Genomic DNA, 9,505 nt, shown 5'->3' on the forward strand with positions numbered 1-9,505 from the left:
TGCAGATTCTAGAATCCATACCCAAACTGAATCTAGTTGTCCTTGGCAGACTGGGCAGCGGTGATGTTGAGGTTGAAAATCAGCTTTATGGACATTTTCTGTAATTCAAGGGTAATTCCAATCAGAAACTGATCCTTGCAAATGTCTGCAAATAATCAGACTGCTGATAATTGCACTGATTTGAGTGTAATTGAAGCTTACTCTAAGGAATGGGTAGATTGAAGATTTGAGGAAAGATGATCCAATAAAGGACCCACACCAATGAGATACAATCGCAAAATGAAGATTTAGAGTAGATCGATGTTTGATTGGAAGTTTGATAAGATGAGAACATTAGATTCAGAAACGAGTTAAGGACCCTTGTTCTTTAACATTTTAAAATATAAGCGTAAACAAACAAGAGCAGATCCGATTAAGAAAGAGGAAAGAGTGGAATTTTATAATCTAAAGCCTGATCTCAATGCTTCGAATGGAACCAAAATCGACACGAGTAAAAAAGAAGACTCTAAAAGGTATACAAATGACATACAACTGACATGCAAATGCAAGACGACAAACGGGCGGCATAACCCCTACCAGACCTAGGACCAAACCTCCGTTTCCGGGTGGACGTCCGCCAGGCTTTTAGGAGAAGCGCTGGTAACCATGGGTGATGGCCACTCGCGTGGCCATAAACATGCAAACAATGTAAAATAAACATGCAAATGTCATACAAATGACATACAGGCTGGGTTGACTCGATTTACTGGAATTCTAACAGTTATGCAGTTTAAAATAAAAGACAGTCAATCCATAATTAAATCAATAAACAAGAGCCAAAACATCGAGAATCCAAAATAAATATAAAAAGGGAGAATTGAATGTAATGCTTATAAAGAAATCGAATATGATTTTGAACGGACTCGGAAAGAATTCTAAGTGACTAAAACATACAAAATGACAAACAAAATGTAAGACTACAAACGGGCGGCATAACCCCTACCAGACCTAGGACCAAACCTCCGTTTCCGGGTGGACGTCCGCTAGGATTTTAGGAGAAGCGCTGGTAACCATGGGTGATGGACACTCGCGTGGCCATAAACATGCAAACAGTGAAGAAATAAACATGCAAATGTCATACAAATGACATACAGGCTGAGTTGACTCGATTTATCGGATTCTACAAGTTATACATTTAAATAGATGGCGAAAAGAATCAAATCAAGAGCACTTTGCAAATCAAAGCCAAGAAATAGGAATCCAACAGTAGAAATGAGCGTAGAAAAATTTATAATAAATTCAAGAGCTCAAAATATAGATTTCAGAAAGACTTAGGAAAAAACTCTGACACTGAAAACCATACAAGTGGCACACAAATGTGAGACAACAAATGGACGACATAACCCCACCAGACTTAAGACCAAACCTCCATTTTCGGGTGGACGTCCGCCAGGCTTTTAGGAGAAGCGCTGGTAACCATGGGTGATGGCCACTCGCGTGGCCATAAACATGAAAACAGTGAGGAAATAAACATGCAAATGTCATACAAATGACATACAGGCTGGGCTGACTCAATTTACTTGGAATGCTAACAGTTTTAAGGTTTAAATACAGTTCTCAAATGGGCTAAAAACAAAGTACAGCTCGAAAATAGCGAAACAAAAACAAGTCAAGGAAATCTATAGGACGATCCAGTTCACGAACAAAAATCTTAGAAGAAAAAGAAAACCAGACCGAGAAGACCCAAAATCTACGAAAGTGAAATCTGAAAGACCAGAAATTTGCTAAGGGTACTCAAAAATCAGAAGAGAAATGGACAGCACATCAGCAGGCTATGCGGCCTACACCGGTGCTGGCTGTTAACTCAACTGCTTAGCCTTATAGAAAAGGCTAAGGAGACTACGACTATCGATAAAATCAAAGAATCAAATTGCGACGAGAAAACCAAACACAAAACAGTCTGCAGAACAACATCACAGAATTATAGAAAACATCTACAGAAACAGTGACAGACATAGAAGAATAAAATTTAGATGAAAATTTAATTGCCCAAATATTTAGTTAAATTATATATAATTTTTCAGAAAAAATTTAGTCTTCATTTGAAATGTTTAGAGAAGTCTATCCCTAGTGGAGTCGCCAGAAAAATCTGTGAGAAAATAAAATATCTAATAACTTTATTTTAAAATATAAATATAGAATATAATATTGAATTTAAATTTAATAGGTATATAAAATTCTCTTTTATTTTTAATATTGAAAATATAATTATTTATTTTCAAAAGTTTAATATATTATTATTTTAATTTTTAAAATATATTTGTTCACATATATGAGAGGGGAGAAAAGAAAGAAGAATCTGTTTTATTAAAAATAAGATATAATATTTTCTTCTGATTAAATCCATATAATTGGATATTATACCGTCCCAGGGGGAAGTCTAATATTCTTCTATTGATTTGGAAGGAAGAGGGGTACAATTCATTCTGCTAATCTGGTGTAATATAAGGAATATTCAAATCATCCTGAAGGGATGACGAGTATATTCCCTAATCGACCCAATTAGATTAATGAATTGTAAACTTATTTCTACAATTAAACATATAAGACATTTGATTTGTTTGTGAAAACAAATCAAGTATCTATCTATTATTAATTGTAGAAATAACTCCTAAACATGAATAAGACTTAATCTACACACACAGATCTTTCTCCTACCTCAGAAAAGAACTAAGGCAGGGTTTAGATTATTCTGGGATCTAGACTCCCTACAGGAGCAAGCCCCTGTAGTTAATTACATCTCCTAAGTGAATACTCTCGATTTAAATGAAGACTAAATAATTTCCAAAATTATATATGTATTTTTAATTAAATATTTGGGCATAATTAAATGTCCACGATCAGGCTTTAGATTATAGACTCTAATATTGAATTTAGAAGAATTAGAATTGATTAGAAAGAAGAATGTTCGGAGAGAAGTGTATACGATATGGATTTACCACCTGCCTAGAGTGGGCTGCCAGCTAACAGTCCTAATCACAACAATTCGCAGATGATGCAGGATTTTAAGACAGCTTTATCCTAGGAATCAAGGAATTATTAAAGAATCTAAAATAAATGCAAAGGAATATGCTTACAAAAACCAAAAATCTACTCGTATGCGAATGATGTATGAAACAGTTATATATGAAAGAGCTGATTTTATTAATATAAAATTTACAAAGTAGATCACAGGGTCTGCAGGAAAGTAAAGGTGGCCAGGTCCCACCGACAACAAACCTGGATTCTAAGCCTACGAGAAAGTAGAATTAAATACATTTGCTTATGGTCTTCAGGCTCCGGGTCTTCTATGGAATTCCAAAAAGGAACATCCTCCTGAAGGAGAATATTACTTTTTGAAGCCCCATTTGTATATATATATAAGCAGTTGTTTTTAATTCTTTTACAAACTCCAGACACTTTACAGACTCAATATATATACAACAAATCTATGAAATAAAAAGCTTTACATTTCTTTTCAATATATCAGATCCTAATAACATTCTAATTTGCAGGTAAGTAAAAGCAGGAAAAGTAGAGCAGTTATATAATGATGCATGTTATGAGTGCATTGTGTCCAGTTATAAATGTAAGAAAGTAAAGACAGAAAAGTAAACTACACGGCCCTCACTTTATTCACTCCGCTCTCTGGTGTACAGATAGAAAAGTAGATATGCATGCTTATGCAGTACATAAAAGTAAGCAATCACACATAGGTGCCATCTAGGCAAGACAGCCGCAAACAAACCAGAACAAACCACCAGCCTAGCCTAGGCTAAAGTTGGTTGTCCTAGCAAGCATCTAAGTGTGTAAAAGAGGTCGTGTAGCTTGGATAGGTCCTAATGGGTTTATTTGTTTGAATTACATGTATTATTAAAATTGATTTATTATAGGCCCAAGGAATTTTGTTGAAGTTTAAGTAACGTGTATTTGAATTTATTAAGAATTATTCCAATTTTAAATGTTGGAGTTATTTAATTTAGTTATAAAGAACTTTATAGATTGATAATTCCGTAAGTGCAGGAAATTATCAATTTATAAGTCCTATGATTTTCAGAATGATTGCCCGTCTTAGACAGAAGATAGGTATTCATTTTGAGAATCCCCAAAATTTATTAAGGAGAGAGAAAGGGACCTTATATGAATATAATACGATGTGCCCTCCCGAAGGAATCTAGCACGCCGTATAAGGTCGGTAGTTTATTATTTTTGTTTGAAGATCTCCAAATCCAAATGGATTAGTGCCTTCCTAAAAGGAGTCGAGCACAATCCGTAGGAGATCTTTTTGTTATTTAAATGTTTTAAGGGTCTTTAAAAGTCAAAATGCCCAAAATCCTCCAAGTGGAATCGAACTTTAGGCATAGAAGACCCGAATTCGTTTAATCTAAATTAATTATGAAATGTGACTGATTAAGACAAATCTTAACCAATCAAATTATCAAACTAATTTAGATTAAAGGAATTTAGAATTTAATTAAATAATTAATGGATTTTAATTAATAATATTTGGAAATCTTAAGAATCGGAGGTTTATTGATTAGAATTTAGAATATAATTGTTGGTTGGATACCACCTTTGTTTCACACCGAGGCCCTGAAGTTTATTTCACCTTCCTTGGGGCTAAGCTAATAGTCTCGTAGGCCTCGATTACTTAGTGGTACACGATATAATTAAGTGAGTTAAATTTGATTAATGTTTGAAAGTTAAAGAATTTTATTCAAAAGAAGTTTGATTTTTGATTTTAGGAGTTGGTTAAGCATTTCTAGAGTTTTAAAATAATTTTTGAATTTTTAGGAATTTTTGGAATATTTTAATCATTTAATTAAGGGGTCAAAATTGATTTTTTAATTAAAGGTGTTTTCTGTAAAGTTAGTATTTTATTAAAATTTTATACCTCAAGAAGATCGGTTAGAAGGTAAGTATGTTAAAATTGGATTTTTCTGGATTTAGTTATGAAGATTTGAACTAGTTTTGACCTACAATTGACCAATTTGTTGACTTTTTGAATTTAAAGGTTTTCTGGAAATTTAATATTTTTAATAAATATTAGGTCTTATTATGAGTTGAATGCAATTGCGTTTGATTGATTTAGATTTTTATTGAATTAGTTATGAATTTTCAAAGTTTAGGGTATTTAATGAATTTTTGAAAATTGTTTAATTAAGGCCCTTTTTATGGTTTTGCTCCAAATGAATCCCAACAAAACCCTTAATCTACTAGTTGTTATAGGATTGATTAATGTCAAAATGAAATGTATTAAATCAAGGGGTTGTGACACTATGTTTTCTATGTTTGAGTTTCATCCCAAATGGAATGTATGTAGTTCTTCCTAGGTTGTTCTAAGTTGACTAAGACCAAGTCCTTAATTATTGTCCTTAGTGTCACTATGTTATAGGATAGAAATCAAGTCTCTCTAACCCTTGGACACAAGTTATAAGCATACCAAAACAAATCACAAAATAGAAGTGATCCTAATATTCTATGGAATGATTTTTACAATAAATTATTTTAATCATAGGTTATGTGATAACCTATGAGTTTACAATTAATTGTAAAGGAATAGACATATGATATTAGACTAGGGTTATTTAGGAATATATATAAATATATCCTAATTAAGACCAATCAAATTTCCTTATATGATCATGTGTAATTTACTAATTATTTAAGCTAGATTGAAATGACTTTGGGAATGTGTTTTAACTAAATTACACATGATCAATATCTAAAATCTTATCTTAGTGAAATGGAGAATTTACACAGATTCCATAAAGTTCTAAATGCAATGATGGAATGCTTATATAATTTCTAAATGAGATTTTAAATATTTGATCCAAACAATGGGTCAAACATTTGAAAATTCATTTTAGAAATTATATAATTGAGCTTTAAAATTTCCCCAAAAATCAGAGAGCATACATACTGGACCTCAGATATCATGCCATTTAACCTTTGATGAAACTAGATATTTAAATAAAATATAATTAAAGGGAATTAAGGTAAATCTTGGGTTTAAGATGTAACTTTCAATATAATGAAAACCATTTTTGAAAAGGAATTAAGGTAATTAAGATAAATTCATTTTAGAAAATATTTTAATTTTATAAAATAGGAAATTTTATTCCGAGAAAAATGAGTGGTTGTACAAAAAAATGGCCTATTATTTTATTTTATATGATTTTTTAAAGTTCTGGTTTTAAATATAACTAAAATAAATCCTTTAAAACGGGAATTACACATGGCGGCGGCTGATTGGTCCACGTAAACGGCGGCGGTCAGTGGCAGGCCCGTTCACTTGAATGTGTCAGCACCGCTTGTGAGCTGTCCGATCCCGTAGCTTCTGATATAATGGACGAGATCAGATCTCGTGGTTTGATCTCATTTAAGAGATCAGACGGCTACAGAGACTCCCACGGTTTGTAATGGATGGATCAGATGCAGCCAGACGGGATCAAGTCATCCCTCGGTTACAAGAGATCGGAGCCGTGCATTCATCTGGATGAGATCCTGGCCATCCGTGATAAACAGAGAAGACGGAGGGCCCAAATTTCGTCACTGAGCTCAGGAACCCGAAAACCCTAAATTCAAAAATCATTTTAAACTCCACTTTCAGAGGATTAAATGGCTTGGTATTTGAGATTTAGATGACAATAACTGAGATAAAGAATGGGGAATATTTTATAGAGCTCGATATGAATTCCTTAAAAGCCTATTTAGGAACCTAAGTATTATCTAGAGTTTAGATTTACCGAGATAGAGTTGATGGATTTGGATGATTTAAATGTCTCTTAACTTGTAGGCTGTCCACGTTTTGATCCCTTAAAGACTTCAAGGTTAGAGGATGATCTTACAGCGAGTTGCAATGGCTTGAACGAATACTCTCTCGGTCTGCAGGTGATCTCTTCTCCGGCAAGATCCAAACTCCAGAAAATCAATGGGAGAATGGATAGGAAGCTCTAAGGAGTCGAAACGAAACAGTAGAGCTCTCTTTGAGTGAATAGAATGGGAGATCGCTCAGAATGAAGGAATCCATCCCCTATACCCTATTCCAATTGCTGGAGTTCACTTGGACGGCTGAGATGCCTCAGGTAGGATGCTGGGATGCTAGATACCTGGATCAGTTTGTTAGGAGCAGAGGAATCATAGGACAACATGGACACATGACATGTAAAGGTGTCTTTGGCCTTTTCTAAGCACATGGGAGTGATGGGAGCCATCTGATCCTGATCAAAGGGCTGGTATAGAGTCAAGGAAGGTTCTAGAGTGTTTTTTTGAATGGCTGGAGTACTTATTATTAAAAGGATTAGGTTTAATAAGAGGGTTTGGCCATGTAATGGATTCTTTGACCATTTGTTGACTGGTTTGACTAGTCAACAGGTCCAGTAAGCTAACATGGCATCCCAAAATACTTGATGAGCTGATGGGAGGCATTGGAAGGGTTTTGAGGTTCAAATGTTGAGGTTTGAATAAATTTGCATGCTTGAAAGGAAGTTTGACTAAGCCATCAAAGGTTGACTTTGTCAAACCACTATGGCTTGACTCAAGATGGGTTTAGGAGTAATCAGGGTATCAAATGAAAGATGTTTAAGAGCTTTATAACATTGATTTGATTATATAGAGCGATTTGAGCCAAATAGGACAAGTTTGACCAAGCTTGTTTTCAGTTGACCAAGTCAACTATTGATTGGATCGAGATGATTAGCCGGGTCCTTTTCACTAGAAAAGAGTGTTTGAAGAAGTTTGGTAAAGTTTAGAGGTGAATTAGTATTGAATTGAAGGATAGTTGATTATTTGATGATCTACTAAACTAACCTGAGCTAGATCAATTGATCATCTTAATCAATCATTGGTTCACGGGTTTGAATATGAGAGATTTGGTATAGGAAACTCCTAGAGATGAGATTTAGACCTTGACTGAGGTCAGAGGTAGCCAGTGCACTATTCTAGATAGTTTACTAGGCTGGGTGATTGTAGTGTGAGACAACAATGGGTGATTGAAATTTGAGTGCCTGTTGAATGTTGGATTGAGATGATCAAGATTTGATTAATTGAATGGGATTTATGGTCGATTGATTGATAAATTGATTTAAATGCAGGTTATAAGTTGAAGATGAGATGATTGATTTAGTTTTGTTGAAGCGATTGACAGGTGGTAGGCTATCAACCACTAGATATAGAATCAGGAGTGTGAGGTAGTACTTGGAGACCTCATACAAAAATGAGGTCAACAAATGGACCCCCAACATTTGTGATGAACTCGAAGAGTAAATCACACGTGTTGGCGTTGACTGAAGTAGATCAATGATGTGTAGGAGCTGAGGAACTGATTGAAGGATTGATTTTGATCAAATAGGAAGGTGGACCTAAGGAGAGATCAATTCTCAGAGAGGTGAAATTAAGCTTTAAATGGAAGATTGATTCCCAAATAAAAGTGGGTATTCAAACGGGAGATCGATTCCCGAATGAATGGATTTATGATCCTGACCGATAGATCGATTATCAGAAAGGTGAAATTTAAACTTTAACTGGAAGATCGATTTCCAGAAAAAGCAAAAACCCAGACGAGAGAATGATTCTCGAATGAGCGGATTTGGAACCTGACTGATAGATCGATAATCGAAAAGGTGAGATTTAAACTTTGACTGGAATATCGAATTCCAGAAAAAGCGAATTTACCCAAACGAGAGATCGATTCTCGAATGAGAGGATTTAGAACCTGACTGATAGGTCGATTATCGGAAAGGTGAAATTTAAATCTTAACTGGAAGAATGATTTCAAGAAAAAGCAGATACCTAGACGAGAGATCGATTATCGAATGAGCGGATTTAGAACCTGACCGATAGATCGATCATCGGAAAGGTGAAATTTAAACTTTGATTGGAAGATTGATTTCCAAAAAAAGCAAATACCCAGACAAGAGATCGATTCTTGAATGAGCGGATTTACAACCTGACCGATAGATCGATTATCAGAAAAGTGAAATTTAAACTTTGACTGGAAAATCGATTTCCAGACAAAGCGAATACCCAAATGGGAGATCGATTCCCGAATGAGCAGATTTAGAACATGACCAATAGATCGATTATCGGAAAGGTGAAATTTAAACTTTGACTGGAAGTTCGATTTCCAGACAAAGAGGATACCCAAACGAGAGATCGATTCTCGAATGAGCAGATTTAGAACCTGACTGATAGATCAATTATTAGAAAGGTGGACTTTAAACCTTCACTGGAAGATCAATTTCCAAGCAAAGCAAATACTCAGATGGGAGATCGATTCCCGAATGAGCAGATTTAGAACCTGACCGATAGATCGATTATCGGAAAGGTGAAATTTAAACTTTGACTGGAAGTTCGATTTCCAGACAAAGAGGATACCCAAACGAGAGATCGATTCTCGAATGAGCAGATTTAGAACCTGACCGATAGATCGATTATCGGAAAGGTGAAATTTAAACTTTGACTGGAAGATCGATTTCCAGAAAAA

The sequence above is a fragment of the Dendrobium catenatum genome, unplaced genomic scaffold (genome assembly GCF_001605985.2).
Source record: "Dendrobium catenatum unplaced genomic scaffold, ASM160598v2 fragScaff_scaffold_72, whole genome shotgun sequence".
Classification (NCBI taxonomy): Eukaryota; Viridiplantae; Streptophyta; class Magnoliopsida; order Asparagales; family Orchidaceae; genus Dendrobium; species Dendrobium catenatum.